Source organism: Amia ocellicauda, chromosome 2, assembly GCF_036373705.1.
Source record: "Amia ocellicauda isolate fAmiCal2 chromosome 2, fAmiCal2.hap1, whole genome shotgun sequence".
NCBI lineage: Eukaryota > Metazoa > Chordata > Actinopteri > Amiiformes > Amiidae > Amia > Amia ocellicauda.
Window position 1 is genome coordinate 59,896,702 of NC_089851.1, and position 25,648 is coordinate 59,922,349.

Consider the following 25,648-nt stretch of genomic DNA (forward strand, 5'->3'; position numbering starts at 1 on the left):
TATTGAAACAGCGATACACAGCAGACCGACACTGTACACACTGCCGGTTTATCTGCCGCTCACGCTTGGCTGCGAGGCACTGCCTGAAGAGCTGGAGTCTCTGGCCTGCGCCCCCTCCTCCCCTGTCTGCTGGCCAGGAGCCGTAAGTGTCCATCCTCATTTCTGATGCCAATGTAGTATTTTCAGCGGGGGAAAACAAGTAGCCCACAAATCGCTTGCTTACTTGCTGCTAGATTTATTGAAGAAAAAAACTACGCGCCTCTTGCCCAGAAGAAGTTCACACAGTTCCAGGTGTTGCTCCGCACACGTGGTCACCAACTCTAAAACCCCTGCACACACCCTAATAAACCCCAGCTACCTTACCTAAATTAGCATAACACATTTTTAAATAAATTAAACTGAGCACTTTATCTCCGTTGTTACACATACATAGTATTAATAATTATACTGTTCTTACCATATGTAAATCCTGCAATAAATCATTCCCCAGCGTGAAGTAATGTTCACAAAACGAAATCCAAATATAAATTTTTGCTAGTCTTTAGATGTGCCCAGCAAATGTAGTCTGTAACTCTAAGTTAAAACTTTAATAACACTCATGTATTACAATCAAACTTGAAAAATAGGGCATCCAAAACAGGAATGTCACAAAATGTTGTATCACTATATTAAAATAATATCATATGAAAGCTGTTGGGACTGAGGGACGGAAGCTCAGTTCGTTAGTTTTGCCCCTCATATTAGGAATTGGGGGTGCACAAAATGTACTAATTTATGTTTAATCTTAATTGTAAACTACTGTAAATAAATGAATAAACATATCAAGTTTATTGTGGATAATAATAAACTCTGCCTATGATTCTACTCCAGTTACTAAGCTGGTTACTTTTTCATACTATTACTGATGCTGCCCTGCTAAAATGTATTTATATAGCGACTGTTATACTAAAGGCCACGATGAAACACTATGAAATTTCCATGAACTCCGATTTCATGCGATTTCAAGCAATGGAGCAAAGTCCTATTACGACATCACTGGGAACCTTGAACAGCAGTGAAGAACCCAGTCTTGATGCACAGAGGATAAATGTATTTATTTAACATGCCAGACCTGGAAGGGCCTGACATGGAAGCTCTCCACCTCAGAAGAGTCTCTTTCTCTGAACAGCAGAAGTTAACAGCTTTTTATACATTACATGACATGTGGGTTTGTGGGCAGGGACAGTCACAGGTTTCCCGAAGTGTTATCTTGAGGTCAGGTTTCTGAATGTTTGTGGTTGTCTTCCTGGGGGGAGGTGTAGGAATGTGGAAACCAGATGGCTTCCTTTGATCTACTGGCAGAGGTCTGGTCTCATAGTTCTCAAAGCAACTGTTGATCAATAATGATGAGGTGACCTCTCCAGCCACAGATTAGCCACAGAAATCTTGAAGGAGATGCTGGGAGTGTCAGAACAGCCTTGCTAAAATTTGCTTGCTTGACAATTAATACAATTGGCTCTGTTGACATGTTTTTCAATCATTAATATAAAACATTATACAGTTTATACAAAACATTAATACCGGCTCTTCAAAAAGTTTTACATTTATATTTATAAATGTTATTTTGTATACTGGTAAGTTAGCCTTGATTGGTCTTTGTTCACATATTTTTCTTTTTAAGCTGTCAAAAGCAAAATATTCCATACCTCTGTTTTGGATAGCGTACAGTTGCTAATAATAATACAAACCATACATTTCATTACAATAACACACACACATATATATTAAGGCTGTCAGTCCATTCAAATATTTGATCGGTTAATCAATGGGCAATTGCTGATTAATCGGGCACTTATTAAAATAAAAACAACGCTGTAACATGAATGGTAAAATATATATATATATATAGGAATATATATTTAAAAAACACCAAATCATTATAATAAGCAAACTAAATTATAATTGCTACAGCAAATGGGTGCTCACAAATTATACTGTAAACTACACTGCTCTTGTAAGAAAAGCATTGCATGCAAATGAAACAGAAAACCTTTCCTTGTCTTCAATATTTCCTTACAAATCGAGTTTGAATCCAAAGTTTAGTTTCCCATTAGCGGCTTGTGACCCTGTAGTTTGTGTGCTGATACTGTACACGTGATGTGATCTTTTGCATGATTTGCCTTTATAATTTAACTCTAGAAGTGCACGGCTGGTCAGTTTGACTGATTTAATTTGAATTACTATGTGTTCCTGAATACACTATGGATACCAATTCCTGACTTTTCCTAAATATATGTATTAAATATGCCTACAGCATTTTAGCTGCATAAACGCAAATACAGTTTTTTTATTTGATCATTATTATACTATAGTTTTGGCTCTTGTAGGTAGTTTGAAATGTCGGTGCTTCTAGTGTGTACTGTATAATAGCCAGTCATTATAATAGACATTTTTAATTTGTTTAAATCTGCTTGATAAATGATCTTTTAAGAACTATACTGTGATGATTATATACATATATATATATATATATATATATATATATATATATATATATATATATATATATATATATATATATATACACTCACCTAAAGGATTATTAGGAACACCATACTAATACTGTGTTTGACCCCCTTTCGCCTTCAGAACTGCCTTAATTCTACGTGGCATTGATTCAACAAGGTGCTGAAAGCTTTCTTTAGAAATGTTGGCCCATATTGATAGGATAGCATCTTGCAGTTGATGGAGATTTGTGGGATGCACATCCAGGGCACGAAGCTCCCGTTCCACCACATCCCAAAGATGCTCTATTGGGTTGAGATCTGGTGACTGTGGGGGCCAGTTTAGTACAGTGAACTCATTGTCATGTTCAAGAAATCAATTTGAAATGATTCGACCTTTGTGACATGGTGCATTATCCTGCTGGAAGTAGCCATCAGAGGATGGGTACATGGTGGTCATAAAGGGATGGACATGGTCAGAAATAATGCTCAGGTAGGCCGTGGCATTTAAACGATGCCCAATTGGCACTAAGGGGCCTAAAGTGTGCCAAGAAAACATCCCACACACCATTACACCACCACCAGCAGCCTGCACAGTGGTAACAAGGCATGATGGATCCATGTTCTCATTCTGTTTACGCCAAATTCTGACTACCATCTGAATGTCTCAACAGAAATCGAGACTCATCAGACCAGGCAACATTTTTCCAGTCTTGAACTGTCCAATTTTGGTGAGCTTGTGCAAATTGTAGCCTCTTTTTCCTATTTGTAGTGGAGATGAATGGTACCCGGTGGGGTCTTCTGCTGTTGTAGCCCATCCGCCTCAAGGTTGTACGTGTTGTGGCTTCACAAATGCTTTGCTGAATACCTCGGTTGTAACGAGTGGTTATTTCAGTCAAAGTTGCTTTCTATCAGCTTGAATCAGTCGGCCCATTCTCCTCTGACCTCTAGCATCAACAAGGCATTTTCGCCCACAGGACTGCCGCATACTGGATGTTTTTCCCTTTTCACACCATTCTTTGTAAACCCTAGAAATGGTTGTGCGTGAAAATCCCAGTAACTGAGCAGATTGTGAAATACTCAGACCGGCCCGTCTGGCACCAACAACCATGCCACGCTCAAAATTGCTTAAATCACCTTTCTTTCCCATTCAGACATTCAGTTTGGAGTTCAGGAGATTGTCTTGACCAGGACCACACCCCTAAATGCATTGAAGCAACTGCCATGTGATTGGTTGTTTAGATAATTGCATTAATGAGAAATTGAACAGGTGTTCCTAATAATCCTTTAGGTGAGTGTATATATATACTGTCATTTATGTTGTTGTAACTTACCATTACATATAGTGTGCCTTCCAGATGTATGCATACCCCTGATTCAATGTAACAAAAATAGTTTTAGCAAAGAAAAGAGAACAATGTTGTTTTTTGTTTGTTTTTGTTTTGTTTAAATACATGCACACATGAAACAATGTAGGACTATCAGTGTTAGATATCGCAAAAATATTAAAGTACAAGTTTTGAACAAATATGCAAATATGTTTTTGCGAAGTACAGTACTGAAACTAGTATTGCTTTCATTAATTTCTGCAACAAATGCTGAGTGTACACTTGCATAGATGTGAGTGAAGCCATCTTCTTTTTGCCAATGTACAGCATGGCAGAAGCTGCCATAACTAAATATTCCTATACATATTTACACTCTTGATCTTGCTTTTCTCTTTCAAAACTCAAAACTTCACCATGTAGTCTCGCTCCCAAACACCCTTTATATAGCATGCAATTGCATCACGATTTCATCTGTATTCACCTGATTAAATCATGCAATTTCATGCATTCGGATTTCATGAAATCCAACGAAATTGAACACATTCGGATTCCATGGAAATTTCATAGTGTATCGCAAAGCTCTTTACAAGAAAATATAGTTAATTAAATATTAAAACTACAATTAAGATAGACAATAAAACAATACAATTATACTATAGTACTTACTACAGTAGTACAACAAATACTGTAGGACACTGTTGTATACCACACTAAACTTTTATACTATGGTATACTGAATAATGTGTGACATACGATAGTACACTGTTATACTATAGTATACTCTTGTTACGTGATATACTATAGTATCTTGTAATGTACTATAGTGCCTCCTACGGTACTTAGACAAATATTGAACTACCCTGTTGTATACTATAGTTTACTGTAGTACCTTGTGATGTACTATAGTACTTAATATATTACATGTACACTGAAACATACTGCTTACTGTACTTCCACAATGTTTCTCATGGAACTTTAGCATTCTAGTTATAAATAATATCATCATTATTATTATGCTTTTACTTTGTATTGCCTATAGGTCTTACACATACTAGTACAGACTGTTACCGAGGGTCTGGTGGAGAGAAAATGGCCACCTATTCCTTAAGAAAATCATATTAATAAATATATCTTCACTTCAGACATTTGTGACATTGCTATATTAAAAACAATTTATACAAATAACAGAATTAAGATAAAATTGTGGTGCAGTTCCCCTTAAAGTTTAAGCAAAATTTATTTTAGCAAATACATTGTTTATTAATTACTTGAATCGCTTCACATTACATAAATAAATGAATAAATGTAGTAGTGTTGACATGTCCATTTGAACATGTATTTATGTATTAATGTATTGATTATTTTCACTGTATTTATTTTTAATTAAAATTTAAAACAAATTCGCAGTGAAAATAATAAATAAATGTTGAAATAAATAAATACATGTTCTAATAAATACATGGAGATTTATTTATTATTGTATTTCATTCAAAATCTGTTTATCTATCCATCTATTTATTTCCACATTAATTCATGTATTTATTATTTTCTCCATGTATTTATTTTTAATTTTGTCATGGATAGTTTGGAGGATAATTTGTGCCAAAATGTAAAAAAACAAACAAAACAAAAAAAAACCAATGTATAAATAAATAAATAAATATGTAGATAGTAAAGACGTTAATTCCGTTCGGAACTTAAAATGGTGTCCAGACTGTTCCTATTGCACAGACCTCCTGATGTGCCTTGTCCTAATGGATAATTTCTGTAATGGATAATTTAATCGCTGGCTCTATAGAGTTGAACATAAGACAACATACGGACATACAGACATACTCGGTCAGGCGCAATAGTAAAAACTAATTGGAGCTATTTGCTCCTTAGTCATATACTTTTCTTTTCCAGCTGTAAATATATATAACGCATACATCAGAAATCAACGTGATAACTATATGAAACACCAGGTATGCAGCTAAATAAGCTTGAGAAGGTAAATGGAAAATTGGAGAGCAGCAGCAATCTAAAGCTACTTAAATGGTTAGATTGTGTTTTAAAGTACTGAAAATGAAACTTAGAAAATAAACGGTTTACTACTATATTATGATATTAGAAGTATTGATGGTACTACTAATGTAATTAAATTGATACATTTCAATCAAATAAGTGTAGTTGGTTTATTGAGATTGAAATGGCTTGTTCCTTAAAATATTAGACCACAAGAGGGGGAACTTGACCTTGAATACTCTACTTACCAAAACCTTTAAGCAACAATTGTTGTCAACATGTGTCTTCATCTGATTCATATTTTTATGAGTCTGAAGCCATACATTTCTCGACTCCAAGCACCTGGAAGCCTCAAAAGTTGGGGGCCAAGCAACAAAGTTGCTGGAACCCTATTGTTATTGTTAGGATTGTTATTTTTCCGCAGTATCTTTTCAAAAGCCTATAAAAACCAATGCTTGATGAAAACTCATGAAACTTCATACAGTGATAGATGGCTATGTAGTACTATGCCATATTCAATATGGAGGCCATATGTCACATGGTCTGGTGGCCATAGTGGCTTAAGTGACACATTTTGGAAAATATACAAAAATCTTCTTCTCCGAAACCGCAGACGGGACAGATGTGAAACTTGGTGTGTGATGTTATGTTATGGCCTAAATTCAGATTTGTTCAAAACAAGTCAATAAGTCATATGGTTTGGCAGCCATATTGGATTGGCCAAGAATCTTCAAAGATCTTCATCTCCGAAATGGTTGGTCTGATTGATATGAAATTTTGTACACGTGACCTTGGCTAGCTCCTCTATCAGATTTGTTCAAGGCAAGTTGATTGGGAAAACAAAATGGCCGCCATGAGCCAATCAAATTTCAGAGATGGTCAAGTTGCAAATAAATGCATATGGTGCAGTATGGAACTATGTTAGAATGTATTGGACTGATTGTTACTTGACAGAATTGATCCCATAAGCAATGTGGTGGTCACTGGTCATTATTATTATTATTATACTTATTTTTTCTTCTCTTCCACCAGAATATGTTCAAATGCCTATAACTTTTGAACCGCAGTCTAAAAAGTCACCAGACTTTGAATGGATGTAGGGGTCTATGGCATGGTCACTAGATCGCAAAATGGCGGCATAATGTCACATGGTTTGGTAGCCATCTTGATTGTAGTCCAGGCAAAAAATTACAGTTTTCAAACATAGTTTTCTCAGGAACGGGAAAGATATTGTACATATAGCGCGTATGAGTAGTAATGATGGCACTTTATGTCAAAGTGTCAGGTGGCCCCACCCCTTACCCAGAAGCCCCACGGGCCAGGAAGCCCCTCCTTACCCAGAAGCCCCACGGGCCAGGAAGCCCCTCCTTACCCTGTACCCTTTGATCCTCTCCAGTCAGCCAACTTGTTAGGATACAGGTTTTACCCTTTGACCCTCTCCTGTCAGCCATCTTGTTTGGATGACCGTAATCTTGTTAGGATGACAGCCATCTTGTTTGGATGACCTCCATCTTGTTAGGATGACAGGCATTTTGGAAAGGGCACAGGTCATCTTGACAAGTGTTTACTGCCATCTCACCCTGATGGTGTATATGTGTGTGTGTGTAATGTTTAAGAGTTTAAACTTATTATTATTTGTGTTAGGTTATGTTTTATGATTAGGTTTGTTATGATAAGTTGTTTGCAAAATAAAATACATTAAAATAAAAAGAGAACAACAACATAAAGTTTTAATAAAAAAGTATTTTAAACTGTGTTTAGTGATGTGCGTGTGATGATTTTAGGTTATATATTTTATGATTATTTTTGGGGTGGTACAGTGTTGGAAAAATAAAAGAGAAAGAAAAGGTATAGACATTCAAAATATGAGACTCAGTAAAATATATTTCAATGTCAATATTTTATTGTGACAGCTCTAAAAATGACAACAAGGCATCAAGTCAGATGTAGACAGTGAGATTAGATACTGACTCGGGTGACCAATGATCCCGCTTCCCCAACACCTACAGCAGCCAGGAAGAAACAACTGAACTGTACTGCACTAGCTACTCCCTCAACTTGTTTATTGGCCAGGGCAGTGACACTATTCTGTCTAGCACAGTGTAGAAATTGGGTTTGGTCATGATAGGGATAGTATTTCCAAAAGAACTGTGCAGAACTTTTTGGACAGATGTAAAAGCAGATTCACCAGGATGTGTCTCTTTATACAGCATTCTCTTGAGCACATTGGGGAGGGACGCCACTGTTTTTTCAACATCAGCAACTAGCGATTTCACATCAGAATTACCAGTATCATACAAATCACCAAACTTGTGAGCTATTAGAGTGAGGATGACATCTTCAAACATAGATTCCTCAAACATACGTAAACGTAATTCCAGGGGCCCCGGGGGTTTCTTTCTCTGAAAAAATATAGGAATTAATATAATGTCTTATTGCACAGAAAAGCAGAGCAGACACAAACAGTATTTTATTTATGTTTGTAAAACACTTGATAAGCCTTGTTTTTTATAACCTTCTCAACTATTTGCATTACTTTGTCATCCACACTTTCTAACAAGTCACTAAACCATCTTGAAGGTAGAGTGCATGTTTCAGAGAAAAGCACGCAGTAAGACAGCCCGCTACTGTAAAAAGAGGTAAGCAGACAAATAGCACAGTTAACCCCACTCCGAGTGTGCATAAAGAGATAGACAGGTCAGGTGAACAAATACCCTGTACAGGCATTCAGACCTCTGATGATTCTAGGGCCCTGTTGTTTAGTAAAATATGTCACATTTGTTGGCAACTGGTAGAAGATTTACACACAGCTCATAGAAAAATACATGTTTTGACAAATGTGTTAAAACAAAAAGGGTATAACATCGAGTTTGCTGAATCGTCACACTGTGAGTGAAAACCGCAATTAACAAATAATGAAACAAGTAAGACACAAAGACACTCGGTCTGCACATATCACGGCAGTACTGATAAAGAATATTAATGTAGCCAAAAGAATGCTGCGTAGGCTTAAATCTAGAATGGATGTGTCACAATTAGCAGGATCACAGACACCATTACAGCACAGTGGCGGTTGATGACCACCCAGCAAACTTGGAAATTCAGGAATATATAGATTTGCACGTGTCTGATGGGTAAGCATTAGAAGCGAATAATAATGATAATCAGATTGGGGGTGGTGATGTAGCAATGTTAGAGGTGAATAATGAAAATGCTGAACAAATGGTTGAGGGTGGTGATGGCGGGGACCCGCCTCGGGTGTTTTTGGAGCGTATTCGTCACTATGACCGGGAACTTAACAGGTTCCGGGGAATGGAGTTTTATGAAGAATTCAGGTTTGTGAATCTGGATCTGATAGAATCGTACTGGTGCTGTGCAAGGGCTGTTAAATGAAATATCACACAATGTGGGTCCTAATGATTTTGTACAGCTTAGACTGAGCTCGGGGTCATTAAATAATGCTTTCTGTTAGAGGAGGCAACATTTGGGGGAGCTGGATGAAACAGATTTCCTAGAGAGCATAGCTAATTTACTGCAAAGTCACACCGAAATCCTAATATGCAAGGTGGGGTACGGAGACGTATAAAAGGTATTTTGTTTTGCAAGATAATAAACAAGAAAAGGGCATGCCTCACTGATTTCAAAAACCAAGGTAACAATTTATGTTACAAGTGTGTACCGCCTGTGGAAAGGGAAAGAATGCACAGATGTTTGTTTTACTTCACAAACAGCATTACTACGGGGTTTTAAACATCAGAACATTTATAGGTGTTAACTATTTCTGTGATTATTGCCACGCAGTATATGGGCATAAAAATAGTCATACGTGTCGGAATTTGTGCAGAGCGTGTTTAGACCCCCACTGTTTTGAGGTTAAAGAGACCATCACCAGATGCAATGTATGTAAAATATTCTGTAGAGGTGGTGTCTGTCTCAGGAGACACAAGGCTAAAGCTGCCACCAAAGAGATTCAGTGTGTTCAACACTTTTACTGTACAGAGTGCCGGACTTTTCTCCCAATAATGCACACTTGCGAAGAAAAGCTCTTTCCGCGCTGTAAAAGTGTTATCCAGACACCTGACAATCATGTATGCTACATGAGCGTAATAAACATCCCCAAACAATCGGAAAAATACATTTTCTTTGATTTTGAATGCATGCAAGAAACAGGACACACATCCCAAATTATGTTTATGCCTCACACATAAACAACAAACGCACATGGGAGTTTTATGGGGATTCTTGCTTATCTGACTTTGTGAAATGTTTCATTGACACGTGTTTTAAAAACTACACTTTTATTTCACACACGTAGAGAGCTCATACGTGGAAAGGTTGCTACACACTTCATCACACAAGGAGGTAAAATTATGTGCATGACAGTGACCGCTCTGAACATCAGGTTCATTGATTCATTACATTTCTTGTCTCTGAAACTGAGCAATATGCCAAAAGCAATGGGGTTTGAGGGTGAGAAAGGCCATTTCCCACACTTCTTTAACACGGTCGCAAACCAAAATTATGTAGGACCCTTACCCGCTGAACAATTTTACGGGGTAGACTACATGATGGGTGCTGATAAAACACAGTTTCAGGAATGGTACGATGAGCACAAACTCGATGAATTGAAGCGGTATTGTAGACAGGACGTGGACATACTGAGACAAGCTTGTACTACATTTAGAAACGAGATATTAAGTATGACAGAGCAGATACGTCTGAAGTGTCCGTCTGACCCTGATTCAGACCTGATTAAAGTCAGTCTTGACCCGTTTCAGTACATCACATTAGCCTCTGTGTGTATGACCATGTACCGGTACATGTTTCTCAGACCGCAGACCATAGCATTAGTCCCGCACGACAATTATCACAACCAGAAAAAGCGGTTCTAGACCCCCGCTATTCAGTGGCTCATGTATACTGAACACACAGACAACATCAGTATACAACACGCACTAAAGCTGGGTGGTGAGCATAAATTTGGCCCGTACTATCTAGATGGTTTTGCAGTAATAAACGGTGTGTACACTGCTTTTGAGTACCATGGATGTTTTTTTCATGGTTGCGATACCTGTTATAGCGAAAATGACGTTAACAGTGTGACAAAAACAACATTCGGCTGGCTATATCAAAAGACAATGTATAAAACCGAATTCTTAAAATTACAAGGGTTTGATGTTACAGTGATGTGGGAACACAAATGGAAGACAATGCTGAATGAAGACCAGGATGTTAGGGCATTTATTTCCGAATCACAGTTACCAGCGCCTTTAGACCCCAGGGAGTCTCTATTCGGTGGGTGGACGAATGCAGTGACCCTGTATTATCAACCAAAACCTGGCTAGGAACTCCGTTACTGTGATTTCACCAGTCTGTACCCGTTTGTAAATAAAACCAAATTGTACCCCGTTGGTCACCCGGATATAATATGCAAGGGCTTTGAAGATTTACAAAATTACTTTGTGCTCGCAAAAGTCAAAGTTTACCCTCCTAGAAGGTTGTTTTTCCCTGTGCTACCGACCAGGGTTGGTAAAAAACTGTTCTTTACACTCTGTCGGACGTGCGCTGACACCCAGCAGGGCTCCCCCTGAACAAACAGCGACGAGCAGAGAGCGCTTACCGGTGTCTGGTGCACGCCAGAGCTGCTGTCTGCTGTAGATAAGGGTTACAGAATAGCAGAAATATACGAGATCTGGCACTTTAAGCACTCGACCAACACGTTGTTTAGTGAATATATTAAAACGCATTTAAACGGCAAACAAGAAGCTTCAGGCTACCCCCAGTGGTGCAAAAATGACACAGACCGTGAACACTACATCAGAGAGTATCATGACAGAGAGGGGGTACACTTGGACCATTACAACATTACTAAGAATCCGGCCAAAAGACAGATTTCAAAACTGTTTTTGAATTCTTTATGGGGAAAATTTGGACAACGACCAGATTTACAAAACACCAGTATTGTGAGAGACCCCAACGAATTATTTAAATACGTGTTTGCCCCATACCACGAGGTCTCGTCTTGTGATTTTATTGACGATGACGATGATTTTATGTGCCTGTGTCACCTGGAAACGGGGAAAAGAGCACTACACACAGCTTTCAAATGTAAATATTTGTATTGCCAGTTTCACCACCGCCTATGCTAGGTTAGAACTGTACTCTCTTCTGGATTCATTACAAGGTCGTTGTTTGTATTATGACACTGATTCAATCATTTATGTAAGCAGGCCAGGACAGTGGGACCCCAAGTTAGGAGATTATCTGGGTCAATTGACAAGTGAGCTGCCTCCGGATCAGCACATTACAGAGTTTGTTGCAACAGGACCTAAATCCTATGGATATAAGCTCTCAGGAGGGAAAGCCTGTATCAAGGTAAAGGGTATCACATTAAACGTGGCTAATAGTGAGAAAATTAATTTCGATAGCCGAAAAGATTTGATACTTGACTATGTGGATAAGTAGGCTGGTGCAAATGGTGAAATAAAAGATATTGCACTGCGGCAACCGGGGATAGTAAGTGTTAAACGTGACTGGCACTTTGAGATGAGAATACTGTAAAAGACCGAGAGATAAATTACAGATTACAACGTTAGCTCGACAGATGTATCCAGGCAAATCTCAATATTTTTTGGAAGCTTTTGAAGATGCCACCAAGAAGTATTTTGGATACTTATTTGTCGATGTCATGTCAAAGACCCCTGATGAATACCGTTTAAGGACGGGTCTTTTCCCCCCTGACATCCCGGTGGTTTATGTGTTTAAAAAACAAAGAAAGTAAAAGCCGCTGGTTTTCCAGCGTTGAGCACATTTGCTGTCTGTGACTCTGGCTGTCAGTATGTCACTGCGTATGAAGAGAAAACTGTCTCTCCTGCAGCTGCTGGTTAAAGCCAAGCCGCAACAAGGCCATTCTGTGCGCCGCTGGAAGCGACCTGGTACAGGCCGTGTCAGAAATCGCTCTAAATACACTGAAAGGAAACATCCGCTTGAGCGCTAAACAATTTCAGAAACTCAAGAAAAGTGGCCACATTATAAAAACACTTAGTAAAAAGACAGTGTCTGTTAAGAGAAAGAGAAATCTATTGAATCAGTCTGGGGGGTTTATCGGTAATTTGCTAAGTATTGCCATTCCCCTCATTACCGGCTTACTGACCAGATGAAAATGCAATTCACTGAGAAAATGTATCTAGTACCTCAGAAACAGATGGGCCAAATTAAAGAGGACTTTCCAGTTGAACATGACATCAGAAAAATAGCCACATATAAATTGGATGGTGAAATGAAAGATATTCTGCAAAGCTCTCAATTGGGTGAATATGACAAAGCGCTGCAGAGGTACTTGGCCCTGACGCGGCAGGCAGAATCTGAAAAAGCCACTTTGACTTTGCAGATGCCTGACACCGATACCCCGGCCGAAAAACCGCACACAGAGCCTGTTTTCGATTATATTTTAGACGCTATCCCACAAAAGCAAAATAAAAATGCCGAAATGGTGTCCAACAATTCTATAGCTAGCTGGAATGAGAATGGGGAATTTGTGTACAAGGGGGGCCCTGTTCGTGGGTCTCATGTGATTGATCTGGTTAGGGCTGTCACACAGCCGCACACGCTGGCCACAGGAAGAGCCCCCAAAGGCTGGGGCAGTTTTATGATGGCGATGGCGGTGATTAACATCCCCGGTTCGGTACTGTCTAACAGAATAAACAGGGAGGTGTTGGAGAAACTGAAAACAACACCTACTAGAGACAGTTCTATGTCTATACAGAGAAATCCTATTTCTCCTGAACCAGACTTTGATATTCCGATGGAGGGGGCGGCTGCCCCACCCGAAACACCACAAAGAGACCAACCAGCTAAAAAGCATCGGCTGTTTGGGAAATTACCATGGCTGTCTCAGTAAAGCGGGTCCTCATGGTTTTATTTTTTGTATTATTATTTTGGTTGTTGTTTGTTTATATATAGGCTATAGAAATACATACATTAATGTTATCTGTAAAATGTTAAATCCTTGTGTGATTCTGATAATAAAAAATGTATTATTATTATTATTATTATTATTATTATTATTATTATTATTATTATTATTGTGTTTGTATGTCAAAGAACATTATCAGTGGTGTTTCACTGTTTTAGTTTATTTGGTTTTTGTGTGTGCTGAATAAAAAATGTAACGCGTGATAAACAATGGTGTTTGTATGTATGGATTTATTAACTACATATAAACATAATTCATGTGTATATAATATTTTATTATCAGGTTAGCAGGCGTTACATATATGAGAATGCCACATCAATAGGCTTAAACGCACACACACAAACATACACACAAGCATTATTCTATCATTCTATAGTGTCTATAGTGTTATTCATACACTGTTCTAACATTGTTTATTTCACGGACCACTGTCAATCAGGTGCTTTCCTTGCCGTCCATCCATCCATCCATCTATCTATCTATCTATCTATGACTCTCGATATCCAACTCTCTTACTTGCTATCGCTCCCCCAATGGTCAGTAGCATAGTAGCATAACAGCAGATCACGGACCACTGTCAATCAGATGCTTGCCTTGCTGTCCACCCATCCATCCGTCTATCTATCTATCTATCTATGACTCTCGATATCTGACTCTCTTGCTTGCTATCGCTCCCCCAATGGTCAGTAGCATAGTAGCATAACAGCAGATCACGGACCACTGTCAATCAGATGCTTGCCTTGCCGTCCATCCATCCATCTATCTATCAATCTATCTATCACTCTCGATATCTAACTCTCTTGCTTGCTATCGCTCCCCCAATGGTCAGTAGCATAGTAGCATAACAGCAGATCACGGACCACTGTCAATCAAATGCTTGCCTTGCTGTCCATCCATCCATCCATCTATCTATCTATCTATCTATGTATCTATGTCTCTCGATATCTAACTATCTTGCTTGCTATCGCTCCCCCAATGGTCAGTAGCATAGTAGCATAACATCAGATCACGGACCACTGTCAATCAGATGCTTGCCTTGCCGTCCATCCATCCATCTATCTGTCTATCTATCTATCTATCTATCTATCTATGACTCTCGATATCTAACTCTCTTGCTTGCTATCGCTCCCCCAATGGTCAGTAGCATAGTAGCATAACAGCAGATCACGGACCACTGTCAATCAGGTGCTTGCCTTGCCGTCCATCCATCCATCCATCTATCTATCTATCTATCTATGACTCTCGATATCTAACTCTCTTGCTTGCTATCGCTCCCCCAATGGTCAGTAGCATAGTAGCATAACAGCAGATCACGGACCACTGTCAATCAGATGCTTGCCTTGCCGTCCATCCATCCATCTATCTATCGATCTATCTATCACTCTCGATATCTAACTCTCTTGCTTGCTATTGCTCCCCCAATGGTCAGTAGCATAGTAGCATAACAGCAGATCACGGACCACTGTCAATCAGATGCTTGCCTTGCCGTCCATCCATCCATCTATCTATCTATCTATCTATGACTCTTGATATCTAACTCTCTTGCTTGCTATCGCTCCCCCAATGGTCAGTAGCATAGTAGCAAATCACGGACCACTGTCAATCAGGTGCTTGCCTTGCCGTCCATCCATCCATCCATCTATCTATCTATCTATCTATGACTCTCAATATCTAACTTTTTTGCTTGCTATCGCTCCCCCAATGGTCAGTAGCATTGTAGCATGACAGCAGATCACGGACCACTGTCAATCAGATGCTTGCCTTGCCGTCCATCCATCCATCCATCTATCTATCTATCTATCAATGACTCTCGCTATCTAACTCTCTTGCTTTTATTGCTCCCCCAATGGTCAGTAGCATAGTAGCATAACAGCAGATCATGGACCACTGTCAATCAGGTGCTTGCCTTGCCGTCCATCCATCCATCTATCTATCTATCTATCTAGCTAGCTATCTATCTATGACTCTCGATATCTAACTCTCTTGCTTGCTATCGCTCCCCCAATGGTCACGTATGTTGCATTCAACGAAAAAGAAAATCGTGTGCTGGAAATGATTTCTGGCAACTGTGAAGGAACAGCACGACTGCAGCAACCACAAAACCTCTGTCTGTCTCTGTGGCGCAATCGGTCAGCGTGTTTGGCTGTTAATCGAAAGGATGGTGGTTCAAATCCACCCAGGGGCGGCCCGCTTTTCCCCCCGCCCCTTGTTATTGTTTCTACTTCTGGCGGTCAGATTGCCAGACTGCGGCTACAGTAACCTTAAGCTGCTTGCTGCGGACGGCCATCTTGCAAAAATGTATTGAGCGTTTAGAAACTTCCTTTCCATTGCCTAGGCCAACATAAACCAAGGCACTGCTGGGAGTCAAACCCAGGGTTTCCTGTTTACAAGACAGGTGCTTTGACCAACTAAGCCTCGGTGCCAGGACTCTCCCATTCCCCAGTGCCTACACTCAGGCGTAAGAAACAAAACAAAACAAAACAAAATCTGGATGCAGGCTGCAACAAAGGAAGCACACAGAGGTGAAAACGTAAGGTTGACGGGAACAACAAGCTCCCTGTTGCGACTGTCCAGGGGCGGCAATGGGAAGTGGACGTTAGGTGCGCGTAGCGCGTGTCCTTTGGGTTCTGGTTCTTCTTTACAGACCGGCGTCTGTCCAGTTGGCTTTCCGGTTCATTACGTCCTCTGATGGCTTTACGATAAGCCTATCTTGCTAAAACTGATGGTCGACAAAGCGAAACCACAAGCTTCGCAAGGAGCACACAAAGCCCGCCTAAGGCACCGCTGGGATTTGAACCCAGGAACTCCTGTTTACTAGACAGGCGCTTTAACCAACTAAGCAACGGCGCCAAATCTGCCACTGTTGCTGCTGATAGTAGCATAACAGCAGATCACGGACCACTGTCAATCAGGTGCTTACCTTGCCGTCCATCCATCCATCTATCTATTTATGACTCTCAATATCTAACTCTCTTGCTTGCTATCGCTCCCCCAATGGTCAGTAGCATAGTAGCATAACAGCAGATCACGGACCACTGTCAATCAGGTGCTTGCCTTGCCGTCCATCCATCCATCTATCTATCTATCTAGCTAGCTATCTATCTATGACTCTCGATATCTAACTCTCTTGCTTGCTATCGCTCCCCCAATGGTCAGTAGCATAGTAGCATAACAGCAGATCACGGACCACTGTCAATCAGGTGCTTGCCTTGCCGTCCATCCATCCATCCATCTATCTATCTATCTATCTATCTATGACTCTCGATATCTAACTCTCTTGCTTGCTATCGCTCCCTCAATGGTCAGTAGCATAGTAGCATAACAGCAGATCACGGACCACTGTCAATCAGATGCTTGCCTTGCCGTCCATCCATCCATCCATCTATCTATCTATCTATCTATGACTCTTGATATCTAACTCTCTTGCTTGCTATCGCTCCCCCAATGGTCAGTAGCATAGTAGCATAACAGCAGATCACGGACCACTGTCAATCAGATGCTTGCCTTGCCGTCCATCCATCCATCCATCTATCTATGTCTCTTGATATCTAACTCTCTTGCTTGCTATCGCTCCCCCAATGGTCAGTAGCATAGTAGCATAACAGCAGATCACGGACCACTGTCAATCAGATGCTTGCCTTGCCGTCCATCCATCCATCTATCTATCTATCTATCTATGACTCTTGATATCTAACTCTCTTGCTTGCTATCGCTCCCCCAATGGTCTGTAGCATTCTAGCATAACAGCAGATCACGGACCACTGTCAATCAGATGCTTGCCTTGCCGTCCATCCATCCATCCATCTATCTATCTATCTATCAATGACTCTCGATATCTAACTCTCTTGCTTGCTATCGCTCCCCCAATGGTCAGTAGCATAGTAGCATAACAGCAGATCACGGACCACTGTCAATCAGATGCTTACCTTGCCGTCCATCCATCTATCTATCTATTTATCTATGACTCTTGATATCTAACTCTCTTGCTTGCTATCGCTCCCCCAATGGTCAGTAGCATAGTAGCATAACAGCAGATCACGGACCACTGTCAGTCAGATTCTTGCCTTGCCGTCCATCCATCCATCCATCTATATATCTATCTATCAATGACTCTCGATATCTAACTCTCTTGCTTGCTATCGCTCCCCCAATGGTCAGTAGCATAGTAGCATAACAGCAGATCACGGACCACTGTCAATCAGATGCTTGCCTTGCCGTCCATCCATCTATCTATCTATCTATCTATGACTCTTGATATCTAACTCTCTTGCTTGCTATCGCTCCCCCAATGGTCAGTAGCATAGTAGCATAACAGCAGATCACGGACCACTGTCAATCAGATGCTTGCCTTGCCGTCCATCCATCCATCCATCTATCTATCTATCTATCAATGACTCTCGATATCTAACTCTCTTGCTTGCTATTGCTCCCCCAATGGTCAGTAGCATAGTAGCATAACAGCAGATCACGGACCACTGTCAATCAGATGCTTGCCTTGCCGTCCATCCATCTATCTATCTATCTATCTATGACTCTTGATATCTAACTCTCTTGCTTGCTATCGCTCCCCCAATGGTCAGTAGCATAGTAGCATAACAGCAGATCACGGACCACTGTCAATCAGATGCTTGCCTTGCCGTCCATCCATCCATCCATCTATCTATCTATGTATCTATATCTCTTGATATCTAACTCTCTTGCTTGCTATCGCTCCCCCAATGGTCAGTAGCATGGTAGCATAACAGCAGATCACGGACCACTGTCAATCAGATGCTTGCCTTGCCGTCCATCCATCCATCTATCTATCTATCTATCTATGACTCTTGATATCTAACTCTCTTGCTTGCTATCGCTCCCCCAATGGTCAGTAGCATTGTAGCATAACAGCAGATCACGGACCACTGTCAATCAGATGCTTGCCTTGCCGTCCATCCATCCATCCATCTATCTATCTATCTATCAATGACTCTCGATATCTAACTCTCTTGCTTGCTATCGCTCCCCCAATGGTCAGTAGCATAGTAGCATAACAGCAGATCACGGACCACTGTCAATCAGATGCTTGCCTTGCCGTCCATCCATCTATCTATCTATCTATCTATGACTCTTGATATCTAACTCTCTTGCTTGCTATCGCTCCCCCAATGGTCAGTAGCATAGTAGCATAACAGCAGATCACGGACCACTGTCAATCAGATGCTTCCTTGCCGTCCATCCATCCATCCATGTGTCTATGTCTCTTGATATCTAACTCTCTTGCTTGCTATCGCTCCCCCAATGGTCAGTAGCATAGTAGCATAACAGCAGATCACGGACCACTGTCAATCAGATGCTTGCCTTGCCGTCCATCCATCCATCTATCTATCTATCTATATATGACTCTTGATATCTAACTCTCTTGCTTGCTATCGCTCCCCCAATGGTCTGTAGCATTGTAGCATAACAGCAGATCATGGACCACTGTCAATCAGATGCTTGCCTTGCCGTCCATCCATCCATCCATCTATCTATCTATCTATCAATGACTCTCGATATCTAACTCTCTTGCTTGCTATCGCTCCCCCAATGGTCAGTAGCATAGTAGCATAACAGCAGATCACGGACCACTGTCAATCAGATGCTTGCCTTGCCGTCCATCCATCTATCTATCTATTTATCTATGACTCTTGATATCTAACTCTCTTGCTTGCTATCGCTCCCCCAATGGTCAGTAGCATAGTAGCATAACAGCAGTTCACGGACCACTGTCAATCAGATGCTTGCCTTGCCGTCCATCCATCCATCCATGTATCTATGTCTCTTGATATCTAACTGTCTTGCTTGCTATCGCTCCCCCAATGGTCAGTAGCATAGTAGCATAACAGCAGATCACGGACCACTGTCAATCAGGTGCTTGCCTTGCCGTCCATCCATCCATCTATCTATCTATCTAGCTAGCTATCTATCTATGACTCTCGATATCTAACTCTCTTGCTTGCTATCGCTCCCCCAATGGTCAGTAGCATTGTAGCATAACAGCAGATCACGGACCACTGTCAATCAGGTGCTTGCCTTGCCGTCCATCCATCCATCCATCTATCTATCTATCTATCTATCTATGACTCTTGATATCTAACTCTCTTGCTTGCTATCGCTCCCCCAATGGTCAGTAGCATAGTAGCATAACAGCAGATCACGGACCACTGTCAATCAGATGCTTGCCTTGCCGTCCATCCATCCATCAATCTATCTATCTATGTGTCTATGTCTCTTGATATCTAACTCTCATGCTTGCTATCGCTCCCCCAATGGTCAGTAGCATAGTAGCATAACAGCAGATCACGGACCACTGTCAATCAGATGCTTGCCTTGCCGTCCATCCATCCATCCATCTATCTATCTATGTATCTATGTCTCTTGATATCTAACTCTCTTGCTTGCTATCGCTCCCCCAATGGTCAGTAGCATAGTAGCATAACAGCAGATCACGGACCACTGTCAATCAGATTCTTGCCTTGCCGTCCATCCATCCATCTATCTATCTATCTATGTATCTATGTCTCTTGATATCTAACTCTCTTGCTTGCTATCGCTCCCCCAATGGTCAGTAGCATAGTAGCATAACAGCAGATCACGGACCACTGTCAATCAGATGCTTGCCTTGCCGTCCATCCATCCATCTATCTATCTATCTATCTATGACTCTTGATGTCTAACTCTCTTGCTTGCTATCGCTCCCCCAATGGTCAGTAGCATTGTAGCATAACAGCAGATCACGGACCACTGTCAATCAGATGCTTGCCTTGCCGTCCATCCATCCATCCATCTATCTATCTATCTATCAATGACTCTCGATATCTAACTCTCTTGCTTGCTATTGCTCCCCCAATGGTCAGTAGCATAGTAGCATAACAGCAGATCACGGACCACTGTCAATCAGATGCTTGCCATGCCGTCCATCCATCTATCTATCTATCTATCTATGACTCCTGATATCTAACTCTCTTGCTTGCTATCGCTCCCCCAATGGTCAGTAGCATAGTAGCATAACAGCAGATCACGGACCACTGTCAATCAGATGCTTGCCTTGCCGTCCATCCATCCATCCATCTATCAATCTATGTATCTATGTCTCTTGATATCTAACTCTCTTGCTTGCTATCGCTCCCCCAATGGTCAGTAGCATAGTAGCATAACAGCAGATCACGGACCACTGTCAATCAGATGCTTGCCTTGCCGTCCATCCATCCATCTATCTATCTATCTATCTATGACTCTTGATATCTAACTCTCTTGCTTGCTATCGCTCCCTCAATGGTCAGTAGCATAGTAGCATAACAGCAGATCACGGACCACTGTCAATCAGGTGCTTGCCTTGCCGTCCATCCATCCATCTATCTATCTATCTAGCTAGCTATCTATCTATGACTCTCGATATCTAACTCTCTTGCTTGCTATCGCTCCCCCAATGGTCAGTAGCATTGTAGCATAACAGCAGATCACGGACCACTGTCAATCAGGTGCTTGCCTTGCCGTCCATCCATCCATCTATCTATCTATCTAGCTAGCTATCTATCTATGACTCTCGATATCTAACTCTCTTGCTTGCTATCGCTCCCCCAATGGTCACGTATGTGGCATTCAATGACAAAGAAAATCGTGTGCTGGAAATGATTTCTGGCAACTGTGAAGGAACTGCACGACTGCAGCAACCACAACACCTCAGTCTGTCTTTGTGGTGCAATCGGTCAGTGTGTTTGGCTATTAACCAAAAGGATGGTGGTTCGAATCAACCCAGGGAAGGCCCACTTTTCCCCCCGCCCCTTGTTATTGTTTCTACTTCTGGCGGTCAGCTTGCCAGATTGCGGCTACAGTAACCTTAAACTGCTTGCTGCGGACGGCCATCTTGCAAAAATGTATTGAGCGTTTAGAAACTTCCTTTCCATTGCCTATGCCAACGTAAACCAAAGCACTGCTGGGAGTAAAACCCATGGTTTCCTGTTTACAAGACAGGCGCTTTGACCAACTAAGACACGGTGCCAGGACTCTCCCGTTCCCCAGTGCCTATACTCAGGCGTAAGGCACAAAACAAAACAAAACATAACAAAACAAAACAAAACAAAACAAAAAAAAAACAAAACAAAATCTGGATGCAGGCTGCAACAAAGGAAGCACACAGAGGTGAAAACGTAAGGTTGACGGGAGTAACAAGCTCCCTGTTGCGACTGTCCAGGGGCGGCAATGGGAATTGGACGTTGGCCGTTAGGTGCGCGTAGCGCGTGTCCTTTGGGTTCTGGTTCTTCTTTACAAACCGGCGTCTGTCCAGTTGGCTTTCCGGTTCATTACGTCCTCTGATGGCTTTACAATAAGCCTATCTTGCTAAAACTGATGGTCGACAAAGCGGAAGCACAAGCTTCACAAGGAGCACACAAAGCCTGCCTAAGGCACCGCTGGGATTTGAACCCAGGACCTCCTGTTTACTAGACAGGCGCTTTAACCAACTAAGCCACGGCGCCAAACCTGCCACTGTTGCTGCTGATAGTAGCATAATAGCAGATCACGGACCACTGTCAATCAGGTGCTTGCCTTGCCGTCCATCCATCAATCTATCTATCTATCTATGACTCTCAATATCTAACTCTCTTGCTTGCTATCGCTCCCCCAATGGTCAGTAGCATAGTAGCATAACAGCAGATCACGGACCACTGTCAATCAGATGCTTGCCTTGCCGTCCATCCATCCATCCATCTATCTATCTATGTATCTATGTCTCTTGATATCTAACTCTCTTGCTTGCTATCGCTCCCCCAATGGTCAGTAGCATAGTAGCATAACAGCAGATCACGGACCACTGCCAATCAGATGCATGCCTTGCCGTCCATCCATCCATCCATCTATCTATCTATCTATCAATGACTCTCGATATCTAACTCTCTTGCTTGCTATTGCTCCCCCAATGGTCAGTAGCCTAGTAGCATAACAGCAGATCACGGACCACTGTCAATCAGATGCTTGCCTTGCCGTCCATCTATCTATCTATCTATCTATCTATGACTCTTGATATCTAACTCTCTTGCTTGCTATCGCTCCCCCAATGGTCAGTAGTATAGTAGCATAACAGCAGATCACGGACCACTGTCAATCAGATGCTTGCCTTGCCGTCCATCCATCCATCCATCTATCTATCTATCTATCTATGACTCTTGATATCTAACTCTCTTGCTTGCTATCGCTCCCCCAATGGTCAGTAGCATTGTAGCATAACAGCAGATCACGGACCACTGTCAATCAGGTGCTTGCCTTGCCGTCCATCCATCCATTTATCTATCTATCTATGACTCTTGATATCTAACTCTCTTGCTTGCTATCGCTCCCCCAATGGTCAGTAGCATTGTAGCATAACAGCAGATCACGGACCACTGTCAATCAGGTGCTTGCCTTGCCGTCCATCCATCCATCCATCTATCAATCTATGTATCTAAGTCTCTTGATATCTAACTCTCTTGCTTGCTATCGCTCCCCCAATGGTCACGTATGTTGCATTCAACGACAAAGAAAATCGTGTGCTGGAAATGATTTCTGGCAACTGTGAAGGAACTGCACGACTGCAGCAACCACAACACCTCAGTCTGTCTTTGTGGTGCAATCGGTCAGTGTGTTTGGCTATTAACCAAAAGGATCGTGGTTCGAATCAACCCAGGGACGGCCCACTTTTCCCCCCGCCCCTTGTTATTGTTTCTACTTCTGGCGGTCAGCTTGCCAGATTGCGGCTACAGTAACCTTAAACTGCTTGCTGCGGACGGCCATCTTGCAAAAATGTATTGAGCGTTTAGAAACTTCCTTTCCATTGCCTATGCCAACGTAAACCAAAGCAATGCTGGGAGTAAAGCCCATGGTTTCCTGTTTACAAGACAGGCGCTTTGACCAACTAAGACACGGTGCCAGGACTCTCCCGTTCCCCAGTGCCTATACTCAGGCGTAAGGCACAAAACAAAACAAAACAAAACAAAACAAAACAAAACAAAATCTGGATGCAGGCTGCAACAAAGGAAGCACACAGAGGTGAAAACGTAAGGTTGACGGGAGTAACAAGCTCCCTGTTGCGACTGTCCAGGGGCGGCAATGGGAATTGGACGTTGGCCGTTAGGTGCGCGTAGCGCGTGTCCTTTGGGTTCTGGTTCTTCTTTACAAACCGGCGTCTGTCCAGTTGGCTTTCCGGTTCATTACGTCCTCTGATGGCTTTACGATAAGCCTATCTTGCTAAAACTGATGGTCGACAAAGCGGAAGCACAAGCTTCACAAGGAGCACACAAAGCCTGCCTAAGGCACCGCTGGGATTTGAACCCAGGACCTCCTGTTTACTAGACAGGCGCTTTAACCAACTAAGCCACGGCGCCAAACCTGCCACTGTTGCTGCTGATAGTAGCATAATAGCAGATCACGGACCACTGTCAATCAGGTGCTTGCCTTGCCGTCCATCCATCAATCTATCTATCTATCTATGACTCTCAATATCTAACTCTCTTGCTTGCTATCGCTCCCCCAATGGTCAGTAGCATAGTAGCATAACAGCAGATCACGGACCACTGTCAATCAGATGCTTGCCTTGCCGTCCATCCATCCATCCATCTATCTATCTATCTATCTATCAATGACTCTCGATATCTAACTCTCTTGCTTGCTATCGCTCCCCCAATGGTCAGTAGCATAGTAGCATAACAGCAGATCACGGACCACTGTCAATCAGATGCTTGCCTTGCCGTCCATCCATCCATCTATCTATCTATCTATCTATGACTCTCGATATCTAACTCTCTTGCTTGCTATCGCTCCCCCAATGGTCAGTAGCATAGTAGCATAACAGCAGATCACGGTCCACTGTCAATCAGATGCTTGCCTTGCCGTCCATCCATCCATCTATCTATCTATCTATCGATGACTCTTGATATCTAACTCTCTTGCTTGCTATCGCTCCCCCAATGGTCAGTAGCATAGTAGCATAACAGCAGATCACGGACCACTGTCAATCAGATGCTTGCCTTGCCGTCCATCCATCCATCTATCTATCTATCTATCTATGACTCTCGATATCTAACTCTCTTGCTTGCTATCACTCCCCCAATGCCAGTAGCATAGTAGCATAACAGCAGATCATGGACCACTGTCAATCAGATGTTTGCCTTGCCGTCCATCCATCCATCCATCTATCTATCTATCTATCTATCAATGACTCTCGATATCTAACTCTCTTGCTTGCTATCGCTCCCCCAATGGTCAGTAGCATAGTAGCATGACAGCAGATCACGGACCACTGTAAATCAGATGCTTGCCTTGCCGTCCATCCATCCATCCATCTATCTATCTATCTATCAATGACTCTCGATATCTAACTCTCTTGCTTGCTATCGCTCCCCCAATGGTCAGTAGCATAGTAGCATAACAGCAGATCACGGACCACTGTCAATCAGATGCTTGCCTTGCCGTCCATCCATCCATCTATCTATCTATCTATCTATGACTCTTGATATCTAACTCTCTTGCTTGCTATCGCTCCCCCAATGGTCAGTAGCATAGTAGCATAACAGCAGATCACGGACCACTGTCAATGAGATGCTTGCCTTGCCGTCCATCCATCCATCTACCTATCTATCTATCTATGACTCTCGATATCTAACTCTCTTGCTTGCTATCGCTCCCCCAAAAATCAGTAGCATTGTAGCATAACAGCAGATCACGGACCACTGTCAATCAGATGCTTGCCTTGCCGTCCATCCCTCCATCTATCTATCTATCTATCTATGACTCTCGATATCTAACTCTCTTGCTTGCTATCGCTCCCCCAATGGTCAGTAGCATAGTAGCATAACAGCAGATCACGG

At 41.8% G+C, this 25,648-nt stretch overlaps 3 non-coding genes across 3 annotated transcripts; all 3 read right to left on the minus strand.

Annotated features, from left to right (window-relative positions):
• Positions 1-16,566: 16,566 nt before the first annotated feature.
• Positions 16,567-16,640, minus strand: trnat-agu (transfer RNA threonine (anticodon AGU)). Its single transcript has one exon. It is a non-coding gene; the product is annotated as a tRNA-Thr (tRNA).
• Positions 16,641-22,211: 5,571 nt separating this feature from the next.
• trnat-agu (transfer RNA threonine (anticodon AGU)) lies at positions 22,212-22,285 on the minus strand. Its single transcript has one exon. It is a non-coding gene; the product is annotated as a tRNA-Thr (tRNA).
• Positions 22,286-24,092: 1,807 nt separating this feature from the next.
• On the minus strand, positions 24,093-24,166 carry trnat-agu (transfer RNA threonine (anticodon AGU)). Its single transcript has one exon. It is a non-coding gene; the product is annotated as a tRNA-Thr (tRNA).
• Positions 24,167-25,648: the final 1,482 nt, after the last annotated feature.